This window comes from Hylobates moloch, unplaced genomic scaffold (genome assembly GCF_009828535.3).
Source record: "Hylobates moloch isolate HMO894 unplaced genomic scaffold, HMol_V3 SCAFFOLD_10, whole genome shotgun sequence".
In the NCBI taxonomy this organism is placed as follows: domain Eukaryota; kingdom Metazoa; phylum Chordata; class Mammalia; order Primates; family Hylobatidae; genus Hylobates; species Hylobates moloch.
The window spans coordinates 26,115,701-26,130,541 of record NW_026652285.1 but is presented as its reverse complement, the minus strand read 5'-3'; the positions used below and the strand labels follow the sequence as shown (position 1 = coordinate 26,130,541).

General features: G+C 43.6%; 1 non-coding gene across 1 annotated transcript; it reads left to right on the top strand.

Annotated features, from left to right (window-relative positions):
* Positions 1-8,065: 8,065 nt before the first annotated feature.
* Positions 8,066-8,127, top strand: LOC116476010 (U7 small nuclear RNA). Its single transcript, XR_004250089.1, has one exon. It is a non-coding gene; the product is annotated as a U7 small nuclear RNA (small nuclear RNA).
* Positions 8,128-14,841: the final 6,714 nt, after the last annotated feature.

Here is a 14,841-nt window from a genome sequence, read left to right as displayed (position 1 = left end):
CATTTGAGTTCAGGAGTTTGAGACCAGCCTGACCAACATGGTGAAACTCTGTCTCCACTAAAAACACAAAAAAATTAGCCAGAAGTGGTGGCACACACCTGTAATCCCAGCTACTCGAGAGGCTGAGGCAGGACAATTGTTTGAACGTCTCAAAAATAAATAAATAAATGAAGACTAAATGAGGCCATAAGTGTGGAATGCTAATCCTACAGGACTGGTGTCCTTTTTTGTTGGGGGGGACGGAGTCTCACTCTGTTGCCCGGGCTGGAGTGCAGTGGCACAATCTTAGCTCACTGCACCCTCCACCTCCCAGGTTCAAGTGATTCTCCTATTTCAGCCTCCCGAGTAGCTGAGATTATAGATAGGCATGTGCCACCACACCCAGCCAATTTTTTTTTCTTTTTTTTTCTTTTTTTTTTTTTTTTTAGTAGGACGGGGGTTTCAACATGTTGGCCAAGCTGGTCTCAAACTCCTGACCTCAAGTGATCCTCCCACCTCGGCCTCCCAAAGTGCTGGGATTACAGGTGTGAGCCACCAAGCCCCGCTGGTGTCCTTTTTTTCCTTTTCTTTTCTTTTTTTTTTTTTGAGACGGAGTTTTATTCTTGTTGCCCGGGCTAGAGTACAATGGCGTAATCTCGGCTCATGGCAACCTCTGTCTCCCGGGTTCAAGCAATTCTCCTGTCTCAGTCTCCCGAGTAGCTGGGATTACAGGCATGTGCCACCACGCCCGGCTAATTTTGTTTTTTCAGTAGAGACAGGATTTCTCCATGTTGGCTTGTCTCGAACTCCCGACCTCAGGTGATCCGCCTGCCTTGGCCTCCCAAAGTGCTGGGATTACAGGGGTGAGCCACCATGCCCGGCCCAGTGTCCTTTTCAGAGGAGGAAAAGGCACCAGGAGTGGTCACACACAGACAAAAGGCCACAGGAGGACACAGCAAGAAGGTGGCCATCTACAGGCCAAGAAAAGAGGCCTCAGGAAAAACCAAACCTATCAACACTTTGGTCTTAGACTTCCAGCCTCCAGAACTGTGAGAAAATAAATTCTGTTGGTTAAGTTACCCAGTCTGCCATATTTTGTTACGGAAGCCCTGGGTGACTAATACAAGAAGGAAAGTATATTGTAATTACTCATATATTTGCTTTCCACGTTCTTTTTTCTTTTTTTTTTTTTTTGAGACAGAGTCTGGCTCTGTCACCCAGGCTGGAGTGCAGTGGCGCGATCTCGGCTCACTGCAAGCTCCGCCTCCTGGGTTCACGCCATTCTCCTGCCTCAGCCTCTCCAAGTAGCTGGGATTACAGGCGTCCGCCACCACGCCCGGCTAATTTTTTATATTTTTAGTAGAGACGGGGTTTCACCGTGGTCTCGATCTCCTGACCTCGTGATCCGCCCACCTCGGCCTCCCAAAGTGCTGGGATTACAAGCGTGAGCCACTCCATGTTCTTTTTTCATCCTTGATGTTCCAAGGTCCTTTCTTTTATCATTTCCCTTTCTTTTCAAGAACTTCCTTTAGCTTTTGTTTTTGTTTTTGTTTTTGTTTTTTTAAGATGGAGTCTTGCCCTGTCACCAAGACTGGATTGCAGTGGTGTGATCTCCGCTCACTGCAACCTCCACCTCCCAAGTTCAAACAATTTTCCTGCCTCAGCCTCCAGAGTAGCTGGGACGACAGGCATGTGCCAGCATGCCTGGCTAATTTTTGTATTTTTAGTAGAGACTGGGTTTTGCCACGTTGGCCAGGCTGGTCTCAAACTCCTGGCCTCAAGTGATCCGCCTGCCTTGGTTTCCCAAAGTGATGGGATTACAGGCATGAGCCACTGCACCCGGCCCCCTTTTAGCCATTTTTTTAAAGGGTAGATCTACAAATGACAAATTCTCTTAGTTTTTCTTCATCTGAAAATGTGTTGATTTCTCTTTCATTTTTGATAGTTTTTTTCTTCTAGCATTTGAAAAAAGTTGTGCCACTTTCTTCTGGCCTTTTTTAGTTTCTGATGAGAAATCTATTGTGGTTCAATCTATTTTTCCCTTGTGAGAAAGATGTTTTTCTCTTACTGCTGTCAGGATTTTTTCTTTGTTATTAGTTTTCAGGAGTTAGATTATTACGTGTCTTGGCATAGATTTCTTTGAGTTTATCATGTTTGTGGTTTTCTCAGCTTCTTGAACTTGTAGTTCTAGGTCTCTTGTCAAATTTGAGGAGGAATTTTCTGCCATTATTTCTTCTTTTTTTTTTTTTTTGAGACAGTCTCTCGCTCTGTCGCCCAGGTTGGAGTGCAGTGGCACAATCTCGGCTCACTGCAAGCTCCGCCTCCTGGGTTCACGCCATTCTCCTGCCCCAGCCTCCCGAGTATCTGGGACTACAAGCGCCCGTCACCACACTGGATAATTTTTTTTTATTTTTTATTTTTAGTAGAGACGGAGTTTCACAGTGTTGGCCAGGATGGTCTCGATCTCCTGACCTCATGATCCTCCTGCCTTGGCCTCCCAAAGTGCTGGGATTACAGGCGTGAATCACCGCACTCAGCCCATTATTTCTTTGAATAAGTTTTCGGTCTTACATTCTTACTCCTTCTAGGACTTTGACGACATAATTTTCTCTCTCCCTCTCTCTTCCTCTCTCTCTCTCTCTCTCCCCCCTTTCTTTTTTTTTTTTTTTTGAGGCAGAGTCTCACTCTGCTGCCCAGGCTGGAGTGCAGTGGCACGATCTCAGCTCACTGCAACCTCTGCCTTCTGCCTTCCGGGGTCAAGCGATTCTCCTGCCTCAGCCTCCCGAGTAGCTGAGATTACAGGCGCCCGCCATCATGCCCGTCTAATTTTTGTATTTTAGTAGAGACAGGGTTTGTCCATGTTGCCTAGGCTGATCTCGAACTCCTAAGCTCAAAGCAATCTGACCACCTCAGCCTCCCAAAGTGCTGGGATTATAGGCATGAGCCACTGCACCTGGACTGAAATATTCTTTAATATTAAAATTAAATTTCATAAAAAGAAATGAAAGTATGACACATGCTACAACATGGATGAAACCTGAAAACACGCTAAGTGAAATAAGCCAGATTGTAAAAGGACAAATATTGTATGATTCCACTTAAGTGAACTATCTAGACTAGACTAGGCAACTTATAGAGACAGAAAGTAGTTTACAGATAACCAGGGGCTAGGAGAAGCGGGGAATGGAGAATTGTTGTTTAATGGGAACAGAATTTCTCTTTTATTTTGGAAATAAATAGTGGTGATAGTTACACACATTGTCAGTATAATTAATGCCACTGAATTGTACATTAAAAAATGGTTAAGTCTGGACATGGTGTCTCATGCCTGTAATCCCAGCACTCTGGGAGGCTAAGGCAGGTGGATCACCTTAGATCAGGAGTTTGAGCACTACCTGGCCAACATGGTGAAACTCCATCTCTACTAAAAATACAAAAATTAGATGGATGTGATGGCGAGTGCCTGTAATCCTAGCTACTCGGGAAGCTGAGGCAGAAGAATTGCTTGAACCCAAGAGGCGGAGGTTGCAGTGAGCCGAGATCATACCACTGCACTCCAGCCTGGGCAACAGAGCAAGACTCCATCTCAAAAAAAAAAAAAAAGGTTAAAATGGGGACCAGGCACAGTGGCTCATTTCTACAATCCCAGAACTTTAGGAGGCTGAGGCGGGAGAATAGATTGAGGCCTGGAGTTCAAGAGTAGCCTGAGCAACATAGCAAGGCCCGTCTCTATATTATAAAATATATATATATATATATGGCTGGGCACGGTGGCTCATGCCTGTAATCCCAGCATTTTGGGAGGTGGAGGTGGGCAGATTACGAGGTCAAGAGATCAAGAAGATCATCCTGGCCAACATAGTGAAACATGGCAGCAGAGCGAGACTCTGCCTCGAAAAAAAAAGGAAAGAAAGAAAGAAAGAAAATTATGTCAACAGAGTCCTAGAAGGAGTAAGAATGTAAAAATTAAAAAATTAGCTGGGCGTGGTGGTGTGTGTCTATAGTCCCAGCTACTTGGGAGGCTGAGAGAGGAGAATTGCTTGAACTCGGGAGGCAGAGGTTGCAGTGAGCCGAGATCGCGCCACTGCACTCCAGCCTGGCAATAGACCAAGACTCCATCTCAAAAAAAAAAAAAATACACACACACACACACACACACACACACACACACACACACACACTCACTTATATATATAATGATTAAAATGGCAACTTTTATATTTTACCACAATTTTAAAAATTAACATGATATACCAAAACCATTGAATTGCACTCTTTGAGTGAATTGTGTGGTATATGAATTATATATCAATAATCTGTTTTGTTTTGTTCTGTTTTTGAGACAGAGTCTTGCTCTGTTGCCCAGGCTGGAGTGCAGTGGCACGATCTCAGCTCACTGCAACCTCTGCCTCCCCGGTTCAAGCAATACTCCTGCCTCAGCCTCCTGAGTAGCTGAGATTATAGGCATGCGCCACCATGGCCCGCTAATATTTGTTTTTTATTTTGTTTTGTTTTGTTTTTGAGATGGAGTCTCACTCTGTCACCCATGCAGGAGTGCAGTGGCGTGATCTTAGCTCACTACAACCTCCGCCTCCTGTGTTCAAGCAATTCTCCTGCTTCAGCCTCCCAAGTAGCTGGCACTATAGGCGCCCACCACCAAACCTGGCTAATTTTTTTGTATTTTTAGTGGAGACAGGGCTTCACCGTGTTAGCCAGGATTGTCTCAATCTCCTGACCTCGTGATCTGCCCACCTCGGCCTCCCAAAGTGTTGGGATTACAGGCATGAGCCACCGTGCCCGGCCAATAATACTCGTATTTTTATTAGAGGAGGGATTTCGCCATGTTGGCCAGGCTGGCCTCGAATGCTTGACCTCTGGTCAATAATCTGTTTTCTTAAAAAGATTCATGGTGAGGAGCAATCGGAACCCCCATTCACTACTGGTGAAGATGTAAAATGGGGCAACTACTTTGGAAAATAGTCTGGCAATTTCTTGAAAGGTTTATCATACGGTTACCATATAATCCAACAATTCCACTCCTAGGTATACACCCAAGAGAAATAAAAACCAAATGTTCACACAGAAAAACGTGTACACAAATGTTCATAACAGCATTATACACAATAGCCCAAAATTGGAAACAACCCAGATGTTCAACAATGGATGAATGGATAAATAAAATGTAGTATAGCCATACATGAGATGTTATTCAGCAATAAAAAGGGATAAAGTAATGATACATGTTACAACATAAACCTTGAAAACATACTAAGTGAAAGAAGTCAGTCAAAAAAGACCACATATATGATATGTCTAGAGTAGACAAATCTATAGAGGCAAAAACTGGATTATTAATGCCTAGGGCTGGGGTGATGGGGAGAATGGAACGTGATGGCTAAAGGGCATGGGGTTTCTTGGCCAGACACAGTGGCTCACACCTGTAATCTCAGCATTTTGGGAGGCTGAGGCAGGAGGATGGCTTGAGCCCAGGAGTTCAAGACTAGCCTGGGCAACATAGTGACACCCAGTCTCAACAAAAAAGAATAAATATTGTTTAAAAGAGAAAATAATAAAGTCAAAAAAGTGAAAAAATAATAAAAGGGCATGGGGTTTCTTTTCAGGGTGATTTTGGGTGATTTTTTTAAAGTTCTGAATTTTTTTTTTTTTTTTTTTTTTTGAGGCAGGGTCTCACTCTGTCACCCAGGCTGGCATGCAGTGGCATCATCACAGCTCACTACAGCCTTGACTTCCTGGGCTTAAGCGAGCCTCCCACCTCAACCTCCCAAGTAGCTGGGACTACAGGTACTGGGACTCCCGAGTAGCTGGGACTATAGTTTATACACAGAATTTGAGCCTCCCTCTCTGTGGCTCTTATTTTGATAGGATTTCCTCCCATTATTTCCACCTGCTGGGGTTGCCCTGAACAATTCAATCTAGTAAGACTGTGGGGTTTGGGTTTTTGTTGTTTTGTTTTTTGTTGTTGTTGTTGTTGTTTTAAGAGATAAGATCTCGGGCACAGAGGCTCACGCCTGTAATCCCAGCACTTTGGGAGGCTGAAACGGGCGGATCACCTGAGGTCAGGAGTTCAAGACCAGCCTGGGCAACATGGTGAAACCCTGTTTCTACTAAAAATACAAAAAAATTAGCCGGGCATGGTGGCAGGTGCCTGTAGTCCCAGCTACTCAGGAGACTGAGGCAGGAGAATCACTTGAGCCAGGGAGGCAGAGGTTGCTGGGAGGCAGAGGTTGCTGTGAGCTGAGATCATGCCACTGTACTCCAGCCTGAGCAACAGAGTGAAACTCTGTCTCAAAAAAAAAAAAAAAAAAAGAGATGAGGTCTTACTGTGTTGCCTAGGTTGGAATACAGTGGGTATTCACAGGCACAATCTTAGTGCTCTACAGCCTTGAACTCCTGGGCTCAGGGTTTCCTCCCACATCAGCCTTCTGAGTCGGTGGGACTATAGGCGCACACCACTACCCCCAGCTTTGTTTTAACCACTCACTTTGCAGACTTTGGACTTCCCTTAGACTAAAAGCTGTAAAACACAGAAAACCCATTCAGTCCTCTTCTCTTCCAGGTATCCACCTCTGTGCAGTATATTCCTCCTGTTGTTTGCTAATGCCTTCAGGTATTTTTTGTTTGTTTGTTCTTTAATATTTTGCTCTGAGTATATCGTTCTTATTTACAGAAGACTTGGTGTGATGGGAATTACTCAGCCATAATTGGAAATGGAACTTCCTCCTGTGTTTTTTGACATATTCCCATCATTTTGCTGGGGTGCTGGGGGTGGCAGGGGACTTCATTTCTATCACAACAGGGTATTTTAAGCTTAGCTTATACTTTCCCTGTTCCAGCCCTAAAGTCATCCATTTCTCTAAGAAGCTGTTTCTTTCTTGTGAGGAATAATATTTAGAAACCAAGATCTTGGTACCAAGCCTGCTCATTGTTACATTGTGTTATTGCTTCTAAGCCTTCAACACACAGAGGCCAAACCTCTAGCTCTATCTCTACAGATGTATATGAAATTATGGGTTTATACTGATGCCTCTAACTCTAGTTCCACCCATCTAAGATTCCTTTGTATTCCCTAATTCGTATTTAAATCTACTTTTTTCCTACAGTGAGAACTCTAGCTTCCACCTTCTTTTATATGTCATTTGCTTAATTCTATAATATGCACAATATAATTTCATAATTGCTATTCCCATACCACTTCTCCTTCAGTACAGTTTTGTTGTTCATTTGTAACATGAGTTAATTTCTGTTTTCATTCAGTTTAGGGTCTCCTCCAATCTTGGGGATTTCATTTATTGAATTTATCATTTTATTTCCAAATATTCTATTTTCAGGCCAGGCATGGTGGCTCACACCTGTAATCCCAGCGATTTGGGAGGCTGGGTCAGGAAGATCACTTGAGCTCAAGATTTTGAGACCAGCCTGGGACACATAGTTCCTGTTTCTGCAAAAGAAAAGAAAAGAAAAAAATGTATATATATGTTCTGTTTTCAAAACTGCTGAATCTTTTGTTGTAATAGCTTTATTGAGATATAATTCATATACCATACAACTCACCCATTTAAAGCATACAAGTCAACAATTTTTAATACTCACAGAATTGTGCAACCATAGCCACAATTAATTTTAGAACTTTCCACTCGGGCCAGTGGCTCATGCCTGTAATCCCAGAACTTTGGGAGGCCAACTTGGGCAGATCACCTGAGATCAGGAGTTCAAGACCAGCCTGGCAAACATGGTGAAACCCTATCTCTACAAAAATACAAAAATTAGCCGGGCATGATGGCGGGTGCCTGTAATCCTACCTACTCGGGAGGCTGAGGCAGGAGAATCGCTTGAACCGGGGAGGTGGAGGTTGTAGTGAGCCGAGATCACACCATTGCACTCTAGCCCTCCAGCCTGGGTGACAGAGTGGGACTCCATCTCAAAAAAAAAAAAAAAAAAAAGTAAAGAAACCTCAGCAGAGGAGGAAAAACTGTAAAAAAAAAAAAAAAAAAAAGAATTTTGTGAATAGAAATTGAAAATTTGGAAATGAAAATTTCAGACTAAAAATTAAAATGTCAAGGAAATCAAGTATTACAGCTCATTTAGAATCTGTCTAGCAGGTTTTCCAGTTTTTACCAGAAAACTCTCCAAAATTTTTTTTTAAATAGTCTGGGCATAGTGGCTCACACTTGTTATCCCAACAGTTGGGGAAGCCAAGGCAGGAGGATTGCTTGAGCCCAGGAATTTGAGACCAGCCTGGGAGATCCTGTCTCTACAAAAAAGAAAAAGAAAAAAAATCCTGTCTCTACCAAAAAAAAAAAAACCGCAAAAAAATTAGTCAGGTAAGGTGGCATGTACTTATAGTCCTAGCTAATTGGGAGGCTGAGGTGGGAAGATTGCTGAGCCCAGGAGGTTCAGGCTGCAGTGAGCCATGTTCATGGCACAGCATTCCAGCCTGGGCGACAGAGTGAGACTTTGTCTCAAAAAAATAAATAAGGGCTGGGCACAGTGGCTGTAATCCCAGCACTTTGGGAAGCCAAGGAGGGCAGATCACTTGAGGTCAGGAGTTTGAGACTAGCCTGACCAACATGGTGAAACCCCATCTCTACTGAAAATACAAAAATTAGCTGGGCATGGTGGTGGGCACCTGTAATCCCAGCTACTCAGATGGCTGAGGCAGGAGAATTGCTTGAACCCGGGAGGCAGAGGTTGCAGTCACTCGAGATTGTGCCACTGCACTCCGGCCTGGGGGAGAGAGTGAGACTCCATCTCAAATAAATAAATAAATAAATAAATAAATAAGGCCAGGTGAGGTGGTTCACTTCTGTAATCCCAGCACTTTGGGAGGCCGAGGCAGGAGGATCACTCGGGCCCAGGGGTTTTATTTATTGTTTTAATTTAATTTAATTAATTTATTTTTGCCATGGAGCCTCCTCTGTTGCCCAGGCTGGAGTGCAGTGGCGCCATCTAGGCTCACTACAACCTTTGCCTCCCAGGCTCAAGTGATTCTGTTGCCTCAGCCTCCTGAGTAGCTGGGACTGCAGGTGTGCACTGCCACACTTGGCTAGTATTTGTATTTTTAGTAGAGATGGGGTTTCGCCAGTGTTGCCCAGACTGGTCTCTCCTGGCCTTAAGTGATCTGCCCACCTCAGCCTCCCAAAATGCTGGGATTACAGGCTTCAGCCACAGCACCCGGCCTGAGCCTAGAGGTTCTAGACCAGCCTAAGCAACATAGCAAAACCTCGTCTCTCTCTCTCTCCATATATATATATATATATATATATATTTAGCCAGAGGTGGTGGCGCTTGCCTATAATCTTAGCTACTTGGGAGACCAAGGTGGGAGAATCACTTGAAACTAGGATGTGGAGGTTGCAGTGAGCTGAGATCATGCCTCTACACTTTAGCCTGTGCAACAAACCGAGACTCCATCTCAAAAAAAAAAAAAAGATAGCCTGACACTGGAAAAGTCTGGCAGATACCACCTTAACCTAATGATCAAGGCTAACATCACTAGTAATGGGGAAATCAAAATTGTGTACCACCTGACGGGATGCAACGAGAACACAGCGTCCCTTTCATGCTGTTCCTGCTAAAGATAATACATATCCTAAATCTAATCATGAGGAAACATCAGACAAGACCAAATTGAGCAACATTTTGCAGATTAACTGTCCTATGATCATCAAAAGTGTCAAGGTTATGAAAGCCAAAGAAAGAATATTTCCCCGACTGAAGGAGACTAAAGTGATGCAGTAACTGCTAAGCATTACGTCTAATTGGATCATTTATGCATAAAAGACATTATTGGGATAAATGGTGAAATTTTATCAGCTGCTGAAGATTAATTTCCTGATATTGATTATTGTATTATGGTTACAAAATGTATGTTGTCTATGTGGTTATGTATGTGTGTTTGGAGAAAATACACACTAAAGTATTTGGGGGTGATAAAACTTGTCAGGTTGTCAACTTACTTGCAAATAGTTCATGAAGAAATAATACTTTTGTACTTTAAAAAACAATTCTGAGCCAGGAGCAGTGGCTCACACCTGTAATCCCAGCACTTTGGGAGGCTGAGGCGGGCGGATTGCCTGAGCAACACGGTGAAACCCCGTCTCTACTAAAATACATAAAAATTAGCCAGATGTGGCAGCATGCACCTGTAATCCCATCTACTCAGGAAGCTGAGGCAGGAGAATTGCTTGAACCCGGGAGGTGGAGGTTGCAGTGAGCCAAGATCACTGCACTCCAGCCTGGGCAACAGAGCAAGACATCATCTCAAAAACAACAACAACAACAACAACAAACTCTGTAAATTTAAAATAATTTAAACATTTTAAAAGTGAATTTTTTGGCTGGGTGCAGTGGCTCGTGCCTATAATCCTAGCACTTTGGGAGGCCGAGGTGGGCAGATCACCTGAGGTCAGGAGTTCGAGACCAGCCTAGCCAACATGACAAAACCCTATCCCTACTAAAAATACAAAAAGTAGCTGGGCGTGGTGGCAGGTGCCTATAATCCCAGCTACTTGGGAGGCTGAGGCAGGAGAATTGCTTGAACCCAGGAGGTGGAGGTTGCATTAAGCCGAGATTGTGCCACTTCACTCCAGCTTGGGCGAAAGAGCAAAACTCCGTCTCAAAAAATAAAATAAAGAAATAAAAATAAAAGTGAATTTTTTTCCCAGATAGCCACTTCAATTTTGATTACTCTTATCCTGGAGCTGCTAAACATTGATTGATATATTTTATATCTATTTGTATTGGATATAATTTGCTTGTTTGGGAATTCTTCTTCTACTTCTTAACATTTATTTCCTCAATGAGATTTTTTTTTTTTTTTTTTTTTTTTGAGACGGAGTCTCCCTCTGTCGCCCAGGCTGGAGTGCAGTGGCGTGATCTTGGCCACTGCAACTGCCGTCTCACAGGTTCAAGCGATTGTCCTGCCTCAGCCTCCCAAGTAGCTGGGATTACAGATGTGTACCACCACACCTGGCTAATTTTTGTGTTTTTAGTAGAGATAGGGTTTCATCATGTTGGCCAGGCTGGTCTCGAACTCCTGACCTCAAGCAATCCACCTGCCTCAGCCTCCCAGAGTGCTGGGATTACAGGGGTGAGTCACCACGCCTGGCCTTTTTTTTGAGACGGAGTCTCACTCTGTCACTCAGGCTGGAGAGCAGTGGCATGATCTTGGCTTACTGCAACCTCTGCTTCCCAGGTTCAAGCAACCTTTTCCTGCCTCGGCCTCCCGAGTAGCTGGGATTACAGGCGCGCTCCACCATGCCCAGCTAATTTTTGTATTTTTAGTAAAGACGGGATTTCACCATGTTGCCCAGGCTGGTCTCAAACTCCTGACCTCAAATGATCTGCCTGCCTCAGCCTCCCAAAGTGCTGGGATTACAGGCATGAGCTACCACGCGCGGCCTTCATTGAGATTTTTAAACACCCAAAGAATACAGATTATGCTTTTGTTTCTCTTGTATTAATATTTCTTTGTGGTCTCAAGTAGCCACTCTTAGCCACTTGTAAACACTAAAGGGTTTGGAGCATATGAATAATCTGAATAGCTCAGTTGCCTCTTTCAATTTAAGCCCATGGAAAAACCGTTTAAATCATCTCTCTTAGGTCATATGATGGATCCGTGGACTACATCTGTGCTGATTGGTCTTTCATACCAATCAGAGGCCCCTGGGATTCATAGGAATACATGTCTCGATGGAAAAATGAGTCACTCCACCAACGCACAGCTGGACTCTCACACTCAGAGCACAATAGAAATGTGGAAATCTAAGTGAAGCACAAGGAATCTGTATCTGAACAAGAGTTTACACTCTTCCTGTTCTGTTAGGTTGTGAAATGGAAACACCGTTTCCTAGGAAACGGGCCAGATTCCACAAATGAAATGGTTTTGCTTTAATATGCACAGCTGCTACTGCGTTTACTGAGAGTGGCTTGTTTGAAAGGTCTGGTCTTGGTTCTAGCTGGAAAGTTGAAAGGAAGGGGCTCTTCTCTTGTGCAACAAAATGGGTTTAACAGAAACAGTCTCTTTGAACACCAGTTCTCAATTGGTTCAAGTGAGAGAAAGGGAAAAGGGTCACGCACATTATTTGCCGCACATTGTGTATCAAACATTTTGATATGTCCCTTTACAGATGTGAACACATTTCATCCTTAAAACAACCTCAGTATGTTTTATTATGGGAAACTTCAGGCGGGGCTTGGTGGCTCACGTCTGTAATCCCAGCACTTTGGGAGGATGAGGCAGGCAGATCACTAGAGGTAAGGAGTTGGAGACAAGCCTGGCCAACATGGTGAAACCCTGTCTCTAATAAAAATACAAAAATAAGCCGGGCGTGGTGGTGGGCGCCTGTAATCCTAGCTACTCGGGAGGTTGTGGCAGGAGAATCGCTTGAACCCAGGTGTCGGAGGTTGCAGTGAGCCGGGATCGTGCCACTGCACTCCAGCCTGGGAGACAGAGCAAGACGCTGTCTCAAAAAATATACAATACAATACAATACAGTACAGTACAGTACAGTACAATACAATACAATACAATACAATACAATACAATACAATACAATATACAATACAATACAATACAATACAATACAATACAATACAATACAATACAATACATGGTGTAGTATTAGCATATAACCTAATGCACATCCTCTCATATACTTTAAATCAGCTCTAGCTTATTTAGGCCTAATACAATGCCCACACATCACTTCATTTTTGTGGATTCAACACAGTACTTGGCAAATTCATATTTTGCTTTTTGGAATTTTGTGGAATTTTTTTCCTAATAATTTCTATCCACAGTTGGTTGAATCCATGGGTGTGGAACCTAAGGATACAGAAGGCAGAGACGGGATAATGAATCCCTATGTACATATCACCCAGCTTCAACCATAATCAACAAATAGTCCAGCTTGTCTCATTTATATCCCATCTACTTCCGCCAGAATTATTGTGAATCAAATCTTAGATGTGATATCATATCATCTGTAAATACTTCAGTATATATCTCAAAAATGTACGAATTTTTAAAAAACATAACCACAATGCTGCTATCATACTTAATTTTTTTTTTTTTTTTGGGATAGGGTCTCACTCTGTTGCTTAGCCTGGAGTGCAGTGGCACAAGCCCAGCTCATTGCAGCCTCGACCTCCCAGGCTCAAGCCATTCTCCCGCCTCAAAAAAAATAAATAAATAAAGACAAAGATTAATGAGTGGGTTGAGTTGTTACTTTGATATAATAATTATAGAGTTCCCCATCAATTTTCTGCCTAATAGTTTTAGCTGGCATTAATGATCATTAGCTCATTTTTTCACTAGAGGCTACAAAATAGTGACATTCTAAATCCATCATTCCTTCTTTGTTTATGAGCTGAAACTATTTTATAAATAAGCGCTTTCCTTCACCCAGCCGCTATTTGGTTACACAGAGGTACAATCCAAACAGAAAAGGTAAGATTTTTTTTTGTTGTTTTGGAACAGAGTTTCACTGTTGTCCACCAGGCTAGAGTGCAATGGAGCGATCTCGGCTTACCGCAACCTCTGCCTCCTGGGCTCAAGTGATTCTCCTGCCTCAGTCTCCCGAATAGCTGGGATTACAGGTGTGTACAAGCACGCCAGGCTAATTTTGGTATTTTTAGTAGACATGAGGTTTCACCATGTTGGCCAGGCTGATCTTGAACTCCTGACCTCGAGTGATCCACTTGCCTCGGCCTCCCAAAGTGTTAGGATTACAGGTGTGAGCTACTTCACCCGTCCAGAAAAGGTAGGATTAATGCTTCATTGATTCCCTTTATTTGCCAATTTGTTTGTTTGTTTGAGACAGGGTCTCACTTTGTTGCCCAGGCTGGAGTGCTTTGGCGTGATCTCAGCTCACTGCAACCTCTACCTCCCGGGTTCAAGTGATTCTCCTGCCTCAGCCTCCCGAGTAGCTGGGACTACAGGCATGCACCATCACACCCGGCTAGTTTTTGTATTTTTTTTTTTTTTTTTTTCGAGACAGAGTCTTACTTTGTCGCCCAGGCTGGAGTGCAGTGGCGCAATCTCGACTCACTGCAAGCTCCGCCTCCTGGGTTCACGCCATTCTCCTGCCTCAGCCTCTCCGAGTAGCTGGGACTGCAGGCGCCCTCCACCATGCCCGGCTAATTTTTTTTATTTTTTATTTTTTAGTAGAGACGGGGTTTCACCATGGTCTCGATCTCCTGACCTCGTGACCCGCCCGCCTCGGCCTCCCAAAGTGCTGGGATTACAAGCATGAGCCACCGCACCCGGCCAGTTTTTGTATTTTTTGGTAGAGACAGGGTTTCACCATGTTGGCCAGGCTGATCTCGAACTCCTGACCTCAAATGATCCGCCTGCCTCGGCCTCCCAAAGTGCTGGGATTACAGGTGTGAGCCACTGCGCCCAGCCAAAATTGTAATATTTTAGACTCCTCCTTCTCCTTCAGTGTCTACATGTACTCATTCATCAAGCCCTAATGGTTTTCATGTTATAGCGCTCACCCATCAGTCCTCTCTCTGTGCCCCATATTGCTGTAGTTCAAATGATCATCTTCCCCTGCTGGGACTATTGCAGTAGTCTCCTGTTAGATCTCCTTTTTTCTAGTCCCAGCCCCTTCCAAACTATCCTTTACAGTTTTTCAAATCAATTTTCATTCTAAAATGCATTATGAATTGGAAGGAAAAGGTTGGAGACAGACAGACAAACTAGGAAAGTACAGTAACAATGCAGTCATCAGCTGGTAACAACAGGATCAGAGAGACAGTCACAGGAATGGGAACTACAGGGGAGTGATAATGAAGGAAGGAAGGCAGGACTTGGGATTTCATTTGCTTTAGTAGATG